Consider the following 19,991-nt stretch of genomic DNA (forward strand, 5'->3'; position numbering starts at 1 on the left):
TATATATATATATATATATATATATATATATATATATATATATATATATATATATATATATATATATATATATATATATTCACTCACAGGATGTTACATATTCTCAGAAATGAAAGATCAAGTCATTCTAAGTTGGAAATATTCTGTAGTTGAATGCTGTTAATGCCATAGTTTAGAAATTATAGGGCATTTGAATATGGATGTGCATCAGTAGCAAGTAGCTGCACGCAGGCCATCCCACAATGTCCAGCTGGTCACTGTTGCCATATGGCATGTGATGTTTTTTTAGCTATTATTTACTACAATGATACATTGCGTTCTTGAATTCAGTTATATCTTTATTTATGAAAACGTTGATGTGTAATGAAATAGCATCCTTATGGTGCCAATGTCCACCTTTGCTGCCCTCTCCCCACTCCTTCTCACCAACTCTTAGTGCATACATAATAAAATGCCCTGTAATTTCTAAACCATGGTATTAAGAGCATTTGACCAAAGAATGTGTCCCACTTAAAATGACTTGATCTTTCAAGTCATATATGACTTTCCTTTTGGAACACCTTGTTTACATACAATGGAACCTCGTTTCTTGAACTTAATTTGTTCCTGAATGCCATTTAAAATCTAAAATATTCAGAAACCAAACTACTTTCCTCATAGGAGTCAGTGTATAATGGATTAATCAGTTCCTAGATGACACTAATCTCCTCATGACAGATAAAACATTAGATTAATTACATACAAAAGTGAATAGTGAATTAGAAAAGATATCAAGTTGGGTCTTGGCAGATTTATTTGTTAACATTAAAAAGACTAGTTATATACTATTTCAAAATCGTTTTTTTTATTTTTTTTTTATTTTGGTTCAGTATCTTTAAGAGGGTGTGAACTACAACAAATTACTAGTACTAAATTATTAGGTGTTATTATAGATAAAAATTTAATTTGGAAGGATCATATACAGTCTGTTTGCACAAATTTATCAAAAACATGTGGAATTATATATAGGTTAGTCGCAACCTTACTATCAAGATATTACAGAGTATTTATTATCCCCTTTGTTATCCCTATATTGCCTTTTGTGTTGCTATATCGGGATGTTCTTGGCCTATATTTGTAAGAAATGTTTTTGTATCTCAAAAGAAACTGATCAGAACAGTTTGCTTTAAAGAAAATACGATCCCACTGATGTGCTGTTTAACGAACTATGGTTGTTAAAATTTGATTTAGTCAAGAAGTATTTTATGCTACTTAGTATTTTTATTGATTTAAATAACAGCAACCACAATACAAGAATATTTAAGGTTTTTCATCATGGTCAAGGCACAAGGGGAAATAATATTGATTTGATTTTATCTCAGTCATGTACAATACTATATAAATTCTCCATACATCATGTAGGGCCACAATGCTGGAATGGATTTCCATGTGATGTGAAAACAATTAAATAATTTCAATACATTGAAAGTTAAATAAAAAAAATATTTGTATGATTTACAGAGGCAAAATTTGAGACAAATTTATGCATGTTTTACTGTTAGGATACAATTTTCTTATGAGTAATTAGATATCCTAGGTATGTTCACATATCAATAAGGAATATTTAGGGTATGATTAAAATGTATTGCTGCACTCGCCATACTGCAATAAGGTATGTTTATCTTCTGTCCTCTAGGGAGCAGATGCTCAACAGACTAATGCCACAAATGTTCATTGTACATATGTATTGTAAAACCTATTTATGGCAGTAAACTCAATCAGTTAATCAATCAATCTGTGCAGACTGTCTTAGTGGCTTTCGACAGATGCTCCCACAGCCAAGATGGCCGTTTCACAACACCTCTAGCTCAGAAATTATTTATCCAGAATGGATGCAATGAATGAACTTATTGACATGGAACTTATTAGAAGATACTGTTTAGACCACAAAGGTATTCCCTTTATCACTGATTTAGTGAGGGAAGTCTTACAGAGTGACACAGAAAAGAGGAACCCACTTACTGCCAAACTGAAGGTGATCATAACATTTAAACATTTCCCACTGTATAGAGAGAGAGAGAGAGAGAGAGAGAGAGAGAGCATACACACAGTAGTGGCAGCATTCCTTCATTCTTTGTTACATTTTGAAAAAAAAAAACAATCAATCCCATCTTCAAGCTATCAATCAAAAACAGGTAAAAACCATATAAACACTAAAAGCACTTCCCTTGAAGTGGATACACACATTGTGTAGTGTAGTGGTTAGCACATGTGGCTCACAGCTGAGAAGGTCTAGGTTCAAGTCCTGGGTGCAGTGAGGCAATCTGTTAATCTGTAACCCCTGTTCACCTAGTAGCACCTTATCTCCTGTACACCAACATATGGATACACACATTGTGTAGTGTAGTGGTTAGCACACTTGGCTCACAGCTGAGAAGGTCTAGGTTCAAGTCCTGGGTGCAGTGAGGCAATCTGTTAATCTGTAACCCCTGTTCACCTAGTAGCAAGTAGTATGGGATGTAACCCAAGGGGTTGTGACCGTACTGTCCCAGTGTGTGATGTATGAGTGGTCTCAGTTCTACCCAATGATTGGTTAGTACGAACTCTGAGCTCTTTCTGTAGGGGAATGGCTGGCTGGGTTATCAGCAGAGGACTGTAGCTTCCTCCCTCTCTTCAAGATATGTGTGTTTTTAGTGGTTTAATAATTTTTACCTGGTTTTAGTTGATAGCCTGAAGATGAGATTGTGTTTATCAAAATGTAAATATATGTATAAGCTAAAAATAAGCAATATTTGTATGAATGCTGTATTACCCTGAGCATAAACAAAACAGCTGGCTGTAAGTGATAAATTAAAATTAGTGCCAAGGAATCTAACTCTGAAAATGGGCACACCCAGGTTGGAACTGTTGAATTATGAGTAATGTAATTATTAACAAACTGCACATCATTAAATCCCATCTATCTTTGGTTTATCTATTTTACAGGAATAGACAGTAGACTACCTTACCCAATTATGTATTGGTTACATGTGCCTCACCCATTCTCACCTGATGTTCTCTCCAACCCTCTGTCCATCCTGCAATGTTCCTGTCTCTCCAGTGCACATTGTCCTGTTCTGTCTCTGCTTCACACACTTGCCATGCTGCATTTCTCCATCTTTCTTCTCTTCCTCATACTCTATCTTTCTGATGTCCTTCCTGAATGACCTTTCTTCCCCCATCCTATCCCAATCTCATTTTTCCTACATATGCATGTCCTCCATCTAATCTAACCATTTTCCCAACTCTCTCTCTCTCTCTCTCTCTCTCTCTCTCTCTCTCTCTCTCTCTCTCTCTCTCTCTCTCTCTCTCTCTCTCTCTCTCTCTCTCTCTCTCTCTCTCTCTCTCTCTCCCATGTGTTTTTCCCAGTTTTACCTTGTAACCTATGTAGTTTGTAGTCGTTCTGTTGCATTTCAAGTGACATGAGAGATATGATAAAGATATTGTAGGCAAAATCTTCAGTGTTAGTAACTTAAAGTAATGTGCTCAAGTTTGATAAAGATAGATTTGAAAAGAAATAAGATTTTTTTTTTTTTTATAAAGTGGTAAATGACTGGCATAAATTTAATAGTAATAAGATTATTATGTTTGAGTCTGTTGGGAGCTTTAAAAGATATTAGATAACCTTATGACTAAGGGTTATAGGTAGATACAGGTAGGTTATAGGTGGATATAGGTAGATATTAGATAACCTTATGACTAAGGGTTATAGGTGGATATAGTTAGGTTATAGGTGGAAATAGGTAGGAACTTCCACACTTCTGGATTTTTGCACCTTCTCTTATTCTCTGAATTTTTTTTATGATCTTGCATTATGTTCGCAGCTCCCTCAAAGAAAAGCAGATATTTGAAATAGTCTATAAGAGATAATATGAACAAGGGATTCACATAATAGAAGGAAAACCTTAACTAATAAATACAGAAACAGAACTATATAAATGTAGCATAGGTCTTGTACACTACAACAGTGAGATAAACACATGCATACAAATCCTCTAACACATGTGAATATTGAAGAAAATCATAAGTTTTTGACAAACATGGACATTACATGAATTGAAAAATTCTAGGAGAGAATTGATAGTCGCATAAGGAAGATTAAGACTGAATTATGCTGCCATGGTCTAGTCACCTACATGACTATATGATGAATTTATCATGGAAAAAAATAAAGAGAATGTGTCTATAGCCAGTCTCTTATCATGTTTTAAGCAGATGGGATACAAAGGAAGATTAGATAAGTTCAAATAGTGATAAGTAGAGGAAGTAAAGAAAGCTATATAACAAATAATTAGATGAAATCTTTTAATAGGAAATAATGGAATATCAAAGGCATATGGATACTGTATGGCTTTTAAAAACTAGTTATTTATTTCCTGTTGAGAGGTTTACTTTATCAGGTAGGTTTGATATTTAAAAGGAATTGAAGATGATATTAGTTCCAGGTACGATGAATTTTTTCTTTAAGCAAGCTAAATGAAAGTAGATGACATAAATTTATCTAATGTCCTATTCACTGCAGTTATATAAATACAAGCTCCTTTAGCATATAGGACAAAACTGCAAGCATTTTGCTTCAGTAGTACTATACACACGTAAAGAGGTCACAACTTTTAAAATTTGATCTATGTTAATTCTATGCTATGTATCAAAGAAAATAAAGTAAAATTATCTGTATCTAGCCAGGAACTTCAGCCCAAGATTGCATTTGTGAGACAAGTATGCTAATTGCAAGACTGCTAGGCTTTTGTTTTTATATAAACAGGTACTTGCAAATGGAATATACAATCCTAGTTTGAATTAGATTTTCATCAGATCTACAAATATGACACTTCATTCAAACTTCACAATTGCCATAACCAAATATCTTTTCCTTAATTTTCATTTTATATAATCTGTAAGCAATTGAGGACCAAAAATTAATTGACTCATGACTTCTGAATGGAACTTGTTCTCATTATGTAACTGACAATTTCGTTTCCTGTAACAATGCAAACTACTTTGCCATATTTGCAAGTTACCATTCTCAGAATATTTTTTCTTAATTTTGTATATTTAATATTTTGTCTTGAAAGTCATGGCATATAATATTTTTAAGTCTATATAGATGTGGATCACAAGTTTTACTGCTAAAATAAGATTTTTTGGCTTACTCATTGTAATCAAGACATGATATTTTGTTTTATATATAATTTATGTACTAGAGAATGGTAATATATGTCATACAAATAGATGATTTTTGAAGGCAAGTATTATCACATTATTAATATCATGACAGTCAAACTTTGATCTGTGATGTATAGGTTTATCACGGAAGTACTGTGATATTTAATGAACTTGCGTCATTCAGTTAAACTCCAGAGGTGCATAGATTTAGTGAGCGTTGTAAATGCATCTCCTCAATAGATATTTAGATGGATAGGTAAATAAATTTCCATCATTTATAGATAATTAGATAGGTGATTAATTAATAGATATGTAGGTAATTGTTTATTAATACAAAATTAAATTAGTTCAGGTGTGCATGCAGCATCATTAATAATTTTAAAACTTATATTGCAAACTTACATGTTTGTACATGCAAGTACAAACATATATATCAAAATTTGTTGAAAATTTTAAAGGCAGGTCTCATAGATGTATAAGACTCTTTTGTGTGTTAGTGTTATTGAATGCATTGTATCATCAATGCTTAATTAACTTTTCTCTGGGCAGGTGCTGGTGATGGAGGTGCGGGAGATCAAACATCTACCACCAAACAGAATAGTTTACTGCACGATGGAGGTGGAGGGTGGAGAAAAGCTTCAGACTGACCAAGCAGAGGCATCAAAACCAATGTAAGAGATGTCATAAAATATATCTCCATAAAGAACCATTATAAATCATTTTGCTAATTGTTCCTTTGATGTGTTAGGTAGAAAATAAAAACATGCTAGTAATTCATACTTACCTATATAATGTCATAATCTATTCTTTTATCTTGCAGAATTCAGAGAAGGGATATAGATGTTGGTAGTATCATTTGTCTATGAACTGAAATACTGTGCAGAATAAGTTAAAACATCTTGCTTAGCACTCCTTGGAAAGACAAAGGAGCAATTAATGAAGGAGATAAATCTCATATTGTATTATGATTTCATGTTCTTATCTTCATCATCAAATAAGATTGGTTGTAACTTAAACATTTGTCAAGATGATGTCGTAACATCTCAGGCCTCAGGTGCTACCAGTCACAGTTTAGGGGTAATGAATTCTTATCCTGGCTTCTTAAGTTGCCTTTTTTATACTAATATAGATATATTTTTTCTTTATATAATGTTGTCTTTTTTAAGTGGTTGGTAAAATGATGAACAAGTTTTTAAACATAGTCTTTTTAAGTTATTATATACAGTGGGTACAGTAAGTAATGACAGAAGTCATGTTTATTGTATATGTAGAAATGTGGCTTCATTTAGTACCCCAGTATTCATTCACTTGGAAATGAGAAAATTTAGTGACATTTGACAGGCTTGACATAGTATTTGGTGTGGTTGAGAGCCTGCAAGGAGTTCATTGTGCCTTGGGATTCAACATTGATTGTATTTTGTTCCTCAGCCAGATCATACCAGTTACTGTTTTCTCATTCTTTGTTACCACACTATTATATGTATATTTACATCTGAATCATAGAGGTATCATATAAAGAAATTCCATCTGTTTGCTCTAAGGGAAGAAAATATCCCAGTAAAGGAAATCAAAGCAGGTTGACCATCACATGGCTGTTCCAGCTGCCTTACAAGTTTTCTCTCATCTCTAAACTACAGCATGAGAAACAATTTGGAGGAAAGACGAATTGAAGTTCATTGCTCTGCTAAGAGGAATAAGCATGAGCTCCCCTATACCATCAAGATAATGAATCTTTATTATTCTGTCTGGAGGATCATGGGAGTCTGTATTTCCCTCTTTGTAAAACTACTTTGGGTACACATTGGCATTTGAAGATACTGGAGAAGAAAATCTTGTAGTCATATCATATTTCTATTGCCTCTGTCTTCATGCACAGTGGCAGCCAGTATCACAAGGCCAAGGAAGTTACCAGACATATGCAGAACAATCATGGGAATGTTATCTGAAAGTATGGGGATTCACCATATCAAAACCTCATCAAAAAGTACTCAAATCGTTAAGATAAGGGTGCAGGATCATTAGGTGATCACCCCCACTAATGTTTGAGAAGTTCTTACCTTGGTGTTGTGTAAAGAAATGGATTTCACTTGCTTGTGGAAATTTTGTAAAAGTAAACCCAGGAGAAGGTAGGCTGTAATTTATGCTTAAAGGGGAGGTATCTTGCTACTAATGAAATTTTGAGGCAGTATATGAAAATTGGGGACATGCTTCATCACTTATTTTGTTCACTGTGAGTTTTGATCTGTCAAGGCAAGTATTAATGCTATAGCAGAGTAGCTGTGTAATGCCTCCATTGAACAATCTTTAGAAACACAGAAATTAATTTGAAAGTGGGATAAATCTTTAGCCATGAGAGCTTGTAGCTAGGGATTGATTCCCTGACCAGGAGAACAGAAGGACAGTGCCTCGTATTTTGAGTCCATAATGATTATCAGGCCCCCAAGATAATTTTATACTCCTGGTCACAACACAAATTGCTCCCTCTGTTTAGATCAATTCATGGTGTAAATTTGAAAATGTGCTCTGAAATTCATGCAGAAATCTGAAGGAACTGGATTATTGATGGCCTGATTTTTTAATGTCAACCTGTACCATAAAACATTAGACTTCACTTTGTATTTGACTGATCTTTAGATAAAGAATGAGGGGCAAACTTTGCCCAGATATACTTACAAAAACATGGTGTTATTTGATGGGAATCTTTACCTCTACTACCAGTGTAATGTCTCCTTTGGACTATTCACTGAAATAATGAGAAATTTATTTGTAGGTGAAAAAAAGTCTTTGGCCTTGAGAGCTTTTCCCAGGGATGGAACCCCTGATCAACCAGAAGGACAAAATATATTGCCTTATAAACATATGTACAAAATACATTGCCTTATAAACATATGTACACTGGCACCACAATAATCATTGGGTTCCAAGATAATTTTGGGGACCTTTATGCTCCCAAGAACTACAGCTATACCACATCTTATATTTGCATAGAAGTCTTAAAATTTTTAGTATGGTTTATTTATGTGTATACATTTTCCCTTTATTTTTTATTTTCTTTATTGTAATAAGGACGTTAAACAAAAGGGTGGTGCTGCTGATGTTTAATACTGTGCTCACTGTAAATCTTTTATTTTTTTCTTTTAATGCCTGTTTTGTGATGCTGCAAGTTTTGAAACGGTAAGAAATTTATCTAAAGAGTGGACACAACAGAACACTCATGGTACACAACTTGTGCCTTTTATTATTTATTTATTTATTTATTTATTATATACTTATTTTTTTTATATAAGAGTGGCCAAGGGATTCAGAAAATTAAGAAAAAAGGCCACTGACATGCCAGTCCCTAAGGGAAATATTCAAAAGGATTATCTAAAATTGGAAGAGAAGTGTCTTGAAACATTGGTCTTGAAAGAATTCAAGTCATAGGAATGGGAAGATACAGAAACAGAATATGGGTGAGAGAAAACAGAAAGTCTTGTGCAACAAGGCCATGGGAGGAGGGGAGGTATGCAGTCAACAAAATCAAAAGAGCAGTCGATATGAAAATAGTGGTAGAAGGTAGCAAGATACATAACATTGTGGCAAAGAAAGAGAAAGGCTGAAGACAGTTAGTTAGAGGAGAGGAGTTGATAAGACATTCCATCCTGTTCAAAAAAGTACTATGAGTGGAACCCTCCCTTAAACATATGTGAAGTGTACACCATACTTGGGCAGGTAAGAGATAGCAGCCAGGAGAGTGAGAAAAATGGGCAGATCACTCAGAATACCTAACTTCATAGAAGTTGTTTTAGCAAGAGATGAGATGTGAAGTTTCCAATTTAGATTATTTGTAAATAACAGACTGAGGATGATCACTGTAGAAGAAGACTGTTGAGTGTCATTGAAGAAGAGGGTATACTTCTCTGGAAGCTTGTGTTGAGTTTGAGTTCATAGACATAGGAATTGAGTGTTTGAGGTACTTAACAACACCAAGTTTGTTCTGCCTTGATAAAAAAAATTAAGAAAGATCAAAGAAGCCATGGAAAAGTGCCAAGTGGTATCATCAGTGTAGGAGTGGACAAGACAGTAAGTTTGACTTAACATTAATGATTAATAGAAAGTGGCTGACAGGACAAAACCCTGAGGAACACCACCGTTAATAAGCTTATAAGAAGAGTAACTATCTACCACAGCAGCAGTAGAATTGTCAGAAAGGATTTTCATTGATTAAAGGAAAGGGAATACTCAGCAACATTGCAGTCATATGGTGCCAAAGGGGAGCACTGAGTCCACAGAGCTGACAGATACAAAACCATCCAGTGACAGGTGAGTCATTAAAGAAGGTGGTACTGACCATGCTTCAAGCCTCACCACCTTAACAAGGTGACTTCACACAGTGGGTTCAGAAAGGAAACTTGAGATGAAGTTACAGAGAGAAGGATAGAAGCTGTAGGAGGGTAGTTTGGAGATTGTAGCTTTGTACCAGACTCTGTCAAATACTTTTGTTACATCTAAGGCAACCGCAAAAATTTCACCAAAATCCCTGAAAGTGGATGACTAAGACTTAGTAAGGAAAGCCAAAAGATCACCAGTAGAGTGGCCATGACAGAATCCATATTGGCAATCAGATATCAGGTTGTGAAGTGATAAATGTTTAAGAATCTTTCTGTTGTGAATAGATAAAAAAATTTAGAAAGGCAGCAAATTAAATCAATAAGGCAGTAGTTTGCAGGATTAGAGCGGTCACCCTTTTTAGGAAGAGGCTGAATGTATGCAAACTTCCAACAGAAAGGAAAGGTTGATGTTGAGAAACAGAGTTGCTTGTACCAGGTAAGGTACAAGCAAGCAGGCACAATTTGGAGAATGATAGGAGGGAACCTATCAGATCCATAAGCCTTCTGATAATTAAGGCCAACAAGAGCACAAAAAGCATCATTAGTAAAAGTTTTTAATGAGAGACATGAAATAGCTGAAGGATAGAGAGGGGGGAACAAGACCTGAATAATCTAGCATTGCATTTTCAGCAAGAGTTTTAGCAGAGTTCAGCTTTAGAGATAGACGAGATGGCAATGGTGTCATCAGCTTGAAGTAAGGGAGAAAAAGATGAAGAAGTAAAGATGTCAGAGATATTTTTGGCTAAATGCCAGAAGTCATGAGGGAAATTAGATGTAGAAAGGCTGAGATTTTCTAATGACGGAGTTTTGGCTAGTCGGAGAACAGGCTTGGCGTGATTTCAGTAAGAAATATGAATAGGGAATGATCATGAATGGAGATGAAAGAAAGATTTGTGTATATAAATGAGTTGACTGAGAGGTTCAAATGAAGGAAAGAGGTCCATTTAGTCTGGAAAGGAAAGAAGTGAAAGAGGAATGAGTGAGGCAGGACAACAGTTATAGATGGGAGTGTGCTGTGGCACTAGTATAGAATTTGTTTGCACAGTATGTCCTGGATATTTTTCCCATGTCCATCATTTGTGTGGACCAGGGTTGTGTGATCGGAGCTGAATATCAGAGGTAATGATGATAATGATGATGATGATTCTGCTGCTCATCACATAATCATTATCTATTTTGATCTGATCATCATCATCAATATAATCTCTTAACATCTTTATCAGCAGTGATTAAGGCTTATTACAGAGTTGCATTTAAACTAGCAAGGAATGAATATCTGAAGGTGAGAAGGAAAGAATGAAGGTAAAAAAGAGATTTCAGGAGAAAATAGTTAATGAGTGTAGGGAAGAACCTAAACTATTTTTATGCCTGTTTGGACAGAAACATTAAACTTAAAGAAAGATTAGTTTGATAGAAAATAATGACATACATATAGACTCAAGGAAATTAGTGAAATACTCCATTAAACCTGAGAATCTTTACAAATAAATAATACCAGGTGGCCTGGTATAAGTTTGGAAAAGGAATCTGGATGATTTCTGATTGCTTTTGAATTCTCACTAGTCTTGTGTAGACCTCCAGCCAATATCGGTTATGGTTGTTATATAACATCGATAGTATAAATGTTACAGCAATCTGTTTCATGTTGAGTTCATCTGACAAAATGAACTGCCAGGTTCTGCATGACAGCATCTTAATGTTGCAGATGTTACATATCAATTACCTACACTCTTCAAGAATAATTTTGCAATATTTTCAGCAGTATGGTGGTTAAAGTTTAACTGATTAAATCAGTGATAATCTGCATATGGCCCAAAGTATCATAACAAAATTTCTTTTTAAGAATTGTGTAAGTTTTTTTGCAACATTTGCTAAGTTTGAAGTAGTATTTGATACAAACTTCCTGTTCCTTCACATCTGTCACTTCAGTGTAAATACAGTGGTACCTCGACTTATGAGTTTAATTTGTTCCCTGACAGAGCTTGTAATTCAATTTGCTCATATGTCAAATAAACTTTCGCCATTGAAATTAACTGAAATGTTATTAATCCATTCCAGGCCCCAAAAAACACTTTTTTTTTTTTTTTTTTTTCTCATATAAAAACATGACAGTAAACTGTTGATATAACAAACCTCTTTACCAAATTTCTTGTGTAATAACCCCTATCAAACACTCATTTTATTTTATAAGACTTTGCAATTTACAGCATATTTCAAAATTATTGAATGCTTGCTTTATTTTATGAACATCTTAGTTCTTAAAATGCAGGAGGGTTGCCTGACACAGTCAACTGCATGTTTGAGAGATGAATTGTGGCTGTGTGACAGCCAGTGAGTGACCTTGACAATGGCCAATGATTCTCTCTCTCTCTCTCTCTCTCTCTCTCTCTCTCTCTCTCTCTCTCTCTCTCTCTCTCTCTCTCTCTCTCTCTCTCTCTCTCTCATGTGTTCATTGTATTGAGGGTTTACTATAAGAAAATGCATTTATAAATAACAAATATATGAAAACAATTGAAGTGAACGATGTGGTGCTCACTGTGCCAGCTAGCGGTGGCATAGCTGAGGTTCACTCGTATATTGAATTTTGGATCACAACTCAAAGCAAATAATTGTTCAAGTGATAGCTCATATCTTGAAAAACTTGTAAGTTGAGGTACTACTACATTCCAAAGTGAAACTTTAACATTGAAAAAATAGCAAAAAAGCAGTTAAACACAGAAAAAAAAAAACACATAGCACTATAGTTCATAGATTCTACACGTAATGCCACAGGCATTTCTCCTTTGTGCAATCAGTTCCTGTTTATTTTCCAGCTTTTGAGAGTACCTTGGTAGTACTTTATGAAATTGAGATCACACTGATAAAAGTGTACCACCAAACATAAAGTGTACATGACTCTGATTGTGGCATAATGACTACTGATAAGTCAGATGGAATTGATCTAAACTTGGTACAGCATCATTGCAGTTCTTTTTCCTTTTTTAATGTAAATTCTTGAGGTTTTATATTCATTACTGGAGTTAGACAGCACAGACAAAGAGCATAGGTATTCTTTTTTCTAGGAGTTAGATAACTAAACTTGTGCTTCATTGAACTAGTTTTGTTGTTGTGTAATAATGTAGAAGCTGCACTGCATTTACTGTGAAATAGTGTAAAATAAATTTGCTTGAAACATATTGTGAGAAATAAGATTAAGAATCCCATTGCAGCAAATAGAAGACAAAAAGTTGTTGATCATACTACAAGTAACAACTGGAATCCCAAGTATGTTTGCCAGGCACTAATTGAAATTATTTTTAAAAAGAACATTGTACTTTATGTATTAACTATGTAGGTAATGTAGAAGAGATATGTATCTTTAACCTTACTTTCACTCTTTTAAATTGTTTTTCTCAGGAGGTAAGACAAAAGTCTTTGTCAGATTGATAATTATTAATGGTGCAATAATTTATTGTAAGTATTCTGTAAGATATAAAAATACTTGAAACAATATTGGTAGTAATAATTTTGCAGGGGAACCATATATTGCATCCTAATTTTTCATCAAGTACTGAATGATCACTTAAAGATTATATGTATGTATTTGATTTGCTACTTTCACGGTAAAATTTAGAACCTTAGTAAGGTATTATTCATTTTTATTTATTTATTTATTTTTTTTTTCATGACAATTATTTGGTTTGATAATTTATTTTGATGTTTGCTTCATGAAAAATTCATAAGAGAGGTAACCAAAAGAGTTTCTTCTTGCTCCATTCCTTATACTTTGTCCTTGCAATATTTTTAGTCTTTATTGTTTTCTTTTTCCTCTTATTTATTTACTATATATGACTGGTACCATTGAGATCCTTGGCTGGTATTTATAGGAAAAACTTAACATTTCTTAAATTTTGACTTAGAGTGTACTTAGCTGAGCCATTCTGGCTAAGACTTATTTATACAATAGGTTGAGTCTTGTTGAGCCATGACTCAGTTAAGGAAAGGCAAAGTCCAAACAGATTTATGGAAAGCATGAAGACAAAACAGCAAATAACAAAAGTACCTTATTTCTACATGAATATACCATAAATAGATCATACAACAGTAAATAATGGTATATCTATAAATATCAGTATTTTCTACTTGGTTATGATTAATGTCAGTGAACTTTTGAGACAAGCTTAATGCATCTCCCAGTAATCAAAACAAATCCCAGTCTCACACGCTCCCTTACTCTGGCAAGACTAATTCACTCATATTCAAAATCCTTGCATCATGAACAGACCCATGAAAGTTAGTATTAATATCAAGGATCATATAATTTGCATCAAATACAATTTGAACATTGACACTGTGATAGTTCTTTCTGTTCACAAACTCATTTTCATACTCACAAGAGGTAACAATTTTTGCATAAGTCCCATCTGTTATCTCAACTACTCCTGGGAAATTTGCAATAGCCATGAATTTTGCTTGCTTTAAATTTCTGCTGGGTCTGTTGGAAAATTCCATGAATTGGGTAACGATGTTTAGAGTAGCTAAAGCATTCAGAGTTTGGCATTTAACCCTGGTAATTGTAGACTCTGACAGTTCAAAGTAATCACCATTGCACAACTGCATTTTTCGAGTTCCCAAATATCTGAGAGTGGCCATTTCTGGGGTGACTGCTAGCATGGTTGCAATCAGTACGACTTTGTAGTTCCCTCTCAGTAAATCCATCACAAAAACTATTCCTTCATGATTCAGTCTGCATCTCTTGATAAGGTCAGCATCATCATACTTTTGAGAACATTCTTTCATTCACAAAAGGTCCTTGGATGTTGTCTTCATATTTGTTGACATTCAGCCATCAGGGTTGGGTACAAGTGCATGTACTTTTACTTGGACTTGGACTTGGACTTAAGTAAAGATAATCATGTATTTGTACTTGGAGTTTAAAAATTCAATGTTACTTTTACTTGTACTTAGATACAAAGTACTTGGAAATACCAAGTACATTCAGTACAAACAAGTATATTGCACTGAATCAAAAGTTATATACTGTATATAGATTCCAGTGAACTTTGTGATGATAATATTGGTTAAATATGTACATTGAGTACTATGATATTGTAGTGTAATATATGATAAAGGAACATAATTAAATAGTATTTTCTCAATGGGTAACATGCTACAGTAGACAGGGGCAGTACAGCACCACATTACTCAACAAGTGTGAATATATTTATTACTGTCATCCTAAAATAGAATAAAGGTAGAATTTCCATTTACTTTTCAATAGTGAATCCCACTTTTAACAGTGTACTCATTAATGTGTATGTATGAAAACTACTACCTTTCGTGCTTTACGAATCTGTGACTGGAATTATTGTGGTCTTGGACTCAAGTATGTAGTAAAGTGACTGTACTTGTACTTGAAAAATATCCAGGTACTTGGACTTGGACTTAAGTACAATTGCTTGTACATGGACCCAATTCTGTCAGCCATATTAGTTGTTGTTGTCTGAGCACTGTCTTAGCCAGCTTGAGCTACCTCTGGTGGTGTCTTAAATCTTGTCATCTGCTAAGGCAGGGCTAAGTCGCACTCAGCAGATCTGGCGGGTTTGAGACATTTTATAACACATGCTTAGTAATGGCTTACCATTTCTGTGAGATAAGACCATGCTTAGCAGCTCTTGTCTCACTCTTTGGTATCCTAAAACTTATCCATTTTTGTTTCCCTCTTCATGTGTGCATTAACATCATAGAAAAATGCTTTTATTCATTGTAACTGTGATGCTCCCTTTGAATGCTCAATAGAAACAGTGAAAAATTTATCAAAAGGCAGGATAAATCTTCAGATTCAGATTTGACATTTTCAGCTTGAATTTTCTATCTTTGAAATAACGCTAAAGATCACCTGTACAACAACTAACAATGATATAAATGTTCAAGTGCTTTGCTATAATGCTTTCTCTTACCCAATCAAATCTGATTATCAAATGCAAAACTATAGTTTTCTAGTTTGAAAACCACTTAAAACATCACATGCTATATTTGACTAAAGTATCGAAACAAATATAATGATGTAAGACTAGAGTTTTTGGGCTTGAAAATTACCAGCAACATTATCTTCAACATCAGTAACAAGCTTACTAATGTATGAATTACAGTAATGTAATTTCTTGACCCTCACATCACACATATTTGTTTGTACTGAGAGAGGAAGGAATAGGCAAAACCAGTTGAGGTATTATCCCTATAAATCTGTATTTATATAGCCTTAATGATTCATATTTAGCTAAGTTCTGGTTTATGATATAAAATGCTGATCTTATCCTTCCAAGGCAAACAAAAGTACTGTACTGTATTGTGTTTTATAACCCTACATTGTCATATCTGCCACATTCTTTTACTTGAATGGGCCTCTGTTTCATCATGATGCCTTTCCATTTGTGCTCTTTTGTTCTCATGTCTTTCGGTCTCAGTGTTTATTTGCTTGATCAATGTTAGTACTATAGTTTTATTGAAGATATCCTAAATGCACCCCCAGATTTTCATCTTAAAATTCTCCATGTGACACAAATCTTTAGTAACTTTTTTTTTTCAGGTTTTATTCCTTCATCACTAGTCTCTCTCTCTCTCTCTCTCTCTCTCTCTCTCTCTCTCTCTCTCTCTCTCTCTCTCTCTCTCTCTCTCTCTCTCTCTCTCTCTCTCTCTCTCTCTCTCTCTCTCTCTCTCTCTGGTTTCTGATTGTTGTTAATTTATTTTTTTCACATATGCTAATTTTTATCTCATCATAATGATCTGAATTTTCATTGTGGTTATAATTACCTTGGCATCTGGCATGCCTTTTTTGGTGTTCTGATGAAATCTCCATAATCTATCATCTTTGTCCCATGTCTACTCTCTTATCCAGGTATATCTGTGGATCATCTTTTGTTTGGATCCAACTCTTTAGTAATGTGAACTTCCCTCTTTTAGCACATATGGTTGCTGCTCTATCCCTATTCTTATTCTTCTAGTGGTATACCCCATTCTCCAATCAATGCACCACATCTAGATTTTCAGTACATAGTTTAGCATTCATGTTTGATTATTTGATCACAGAGAATTATTTAAGCAAAGATTAGTCATTAATGTTCTGTCTTTTTGCAGGTGGGACACACAAGGGGATTTCACAACAACACATCCACTACCTGGTGTCAAAGTAAAGCTGTATACAGAATCAGCATCTATGCTTTCCCTAGATGATAAGGAACTAGGCAAGGTTGTTCTACATCCCACAGCCATGTCATCCAAGGTCAGTTAAGAAATTTTATTGAAAATTTCTCTTTGTAAATATTCATACTTGCCATAACTTTATTTGGTCTTCATACAAGTGAGTTATGTTCTTTAAAAACATTACTAAAATTTAATATTTTTTCTTTGAATGCACATTTCATTGCTTTTAGATAAATATTTTGAAATTTTCATTTATAAGTATGAATTTTGCAATTGTACATTAGGACAAAGGATAAAATAATTTTATTCATAGCCTTGAAAACTTATAAATTGTATGTTTTTTTTTTTTATGTAGGAAGGACACTGGCCAAGGGCAACAAAAATTTAATAAAAAAATGCCCACTGAAATGCCAGTCCCATAAAAGGGTCAAAGCAGTGGTCAAAAATTGATGAATAAATATCTTGAAACCTCCCTCTTGAAGGAATTCAAGTCATAGGAAGGTGGAAATACAGAAGTAGGCAGGGAGTTCTAGAGTTTATCAGAGAAAGGGATGAATGACTGAGAATACTGGTTAACTCTTGCGTTAGAGAGGTGGACAGAATAGGGGTGAGAGAAAGAAGAAAGTCTTGTGCAGTGAGGCCGCGGAAGGAGGGGAGGCATGCAGTTAGCAACATCAGAAGAGCAGTTAGCATGAAAATAGCGGTAGAAGACAGCTAGATATGCAACATTGCGGTGATGAGAGAGAGGCTGAAGACAGTCAGTTAGAGGAGAGGAGTTGATGAGACGAAAAGCTTTTGATTCCACCCTGTCTAGAAGAGCAGTATGAGTGGAACCCCCCCCCAGACATGTGAAGCATACTCCATACATGGACAGATAAGGCCCTTGTACAGAGCAGCTGGGGGGATGAGAAAAACTGGCGGAGATGTCTCAGAACACCTAACTTCATAGAAGCTGTTTTAGCTAGAGATGAGATGTGAAGTTTCCAGTTCAGATTATAAGTAAAGGACAGACCGAGGATGTTCAGTGTAGAAGAGGGGGACAGTTGAGTGTCATTGAAGAAGAGGGGATAGTTGTCTGGAAGGGTGTGTCGAGTTGATAGATGCAGGAATTGAGTTTTTGAGGCATTGAACAATACCAAGTTTGCTCTGCCCCTATGAGAAATTTTAGAAAGATTAGAAGTCAAGCGTTCTGTGGCTTCCCTGTGTGATATGTTTACCTCCTGAAGGGTTGGATGTCTATGAAAAGACATGGAAAAGTGCAGGGTGGTATCATCAGCGTAGGAGTGAATAGGACAAGAAGTTTGGTTTAGAAGATCATTAATGAATAATAAGAAGAGAGTGGGTGACAGGACAGAACCCTGAGGAACACCACTGTTAATAGATTTAGAAGAAGAACAGTGACCGTCTACCACAGCAGCAATAGAACAGGACAGAACCCTGAGGAACACCACTGTTAATAGATTTAGAAGAAGAACAGTGACCGTCTACCACAGCAGCAATAGAACGGTCAGAAAGGAAACTTGAGATGAAGTTACAGAGAGAAGGATAGAAACCATAGGAGGGTAGTTTGGAAATCAAAGCTTTGTGGCAGACTCTATCAAAAGCTTTTGATATGTCCAAGGTAACAGCAAAAGTTTCACCAAAATCTCTAAAAGAGGATGACCAAGACTCAGTAAGGAAAGCCAGAAGATCACCAGTAGAGCGGCCTTGACAGAACCCATACTGGCGATCAGATAGAAGGTTGTGAAGTGATAGATGTTTAAGAATCTTCCTGTTGAGGATAGATTCAAAAACTTTAGATAGGCAGGAAATTAAAGCAATAGGACGGTAGTTTGAGGGATTAGAACGGTCACCCTTTTTAGGAACAGGTTGAATGTAGGCAAACTTTCAGCAAGAAGGAAAGGTAGATGTTGACAGACAGAGCTGAAAGAGTTTGACTAGGCAAGGTGCAATCACAGAGGCACAGTTTTGGAGAACAATAGGAGGGACCCCATCAGGTCCATGAGCCTTCCGAAGGTTTAGGCCAGCGAGGGCATGGAAAACATCATTGCGAAGAATTTTATTACGTGGCATGAAGTAGTTAGAGGGTGGAGGAGAAGGAGGAACAAGCCCAGAATAGTCCAAGGTAGAGTTTTTAGCAAAGGTTTGAGCGAAGAGTTCAGCTTTAGAAATAGATGTGATAGCAGTGGTGCCATCTGGTTGAAATAGAGGAGGGAAAGAAGAAGAAGCAAAGTTATTGGAGATATTTTTGGCTAGATGCCAGAAATCACAAGGGGAGTTAGATCTTGAAAGGTTTTGACATTTTCTGTTAATGAAGGAGTTTTTGGCTAGTTGGAGAACAGACTTGGCATGGTTCCAGGCATAAATATAAAGTGCATGAGATTCAGGTGATGGAAGGCTTAAGTACCTTTTGTGGGCCACCTCTCTATCATGTATAGCACGAGAACAAGCTGTGTTAAACCAAGGTTTAGAAGGTTTAGGACAAGAAAAAGAATGAGGAATGTATGCCTCCATGCCAGACACTATCACCTCTGTTATGCGCTCAGCACACAAAGACGGGTCTCTGACACGGAAGCAGTAGTCATTCCAAGGAAAATCAGCAAAATACCTCCTCAGGTCCCCCCAACTAGCAGAGGCAAAACGCCAGAGGCACCTTCGCTTAGGGGGATGCTGAGGAGGGATTGGAGCAATAGGACAAGATATAGATATGAGATTGTGATCAGAGGAGCCCAACAGAGAAGAAAGGGTGACAGCATAAGCAGAAGGATTAGAGGTCAGGAAAAGGTCAAGAATGTTGGGCGTATCTCCAAGACGGTCAGGAATACGAGTAGGGTGTTGCACCAATTGCTCTAGGTCATGGAGGATAGCAAAGTTGTAGGCTAGTTCACCAGGATGGTCAGTGAAGGGAGAGGAAAGCCAAAGCTGGTGGTGAACATTGAAGTCTCCAAGAATGGAGATCTCTGCAAAAGGGAAGAGGGTCAGAATGTGTTCCACTTTGGAAGTTAAGTAGTCAAAGAATTTCTTATAATCAGAGGAGTTAGGTGAGAGGTATACAGCACAGATAAATTTAGTATGAGAGTGACTCTGTAGTCGTAGCCAGATGGTGGAAAACTCAGGAGATTCAAGAGCGTGGGCACGAGAGCAGGTTAAGTCATTGCGCACATAAACGCAGCATCCAGCTTTGGATTGAAAATGAGGATAGAGAAAGTAGGAGGGAACAGAAAAGGGGCTACTGTCAGTTGCCTCAGACATCTG

General features: G+C 35.6%; 1 pseudogene; it reads left to right on the forward strand.

Annotated features, from left to right (window-relative positions):
• The window catches only part of LOC135098127 (calcium-dependent secretion activator-like), a 375,310-nt pseudogene that overhangs the window by 188,241 nt on the left and 167,078 nt on the right, over positions 1 to 19,991 (forward strand).

The sequence above is a fragment of the Scylla paramamosain genome, unplaced genomic scaffold (genome assembly GCF_035594125.1).
Source record: "Scylla paramamosain isolate STU-SP2022 unplaced genomic scaffold, ASM3559412v1 Contig46, whole genome shotgun sequence".
NCBI classification, from domain to species: Eukaryota; Metazoa; Arthropoda; class Malacostraca; order Decapoda; family Portunidae; genus Scylla; species Scylla paramamosain.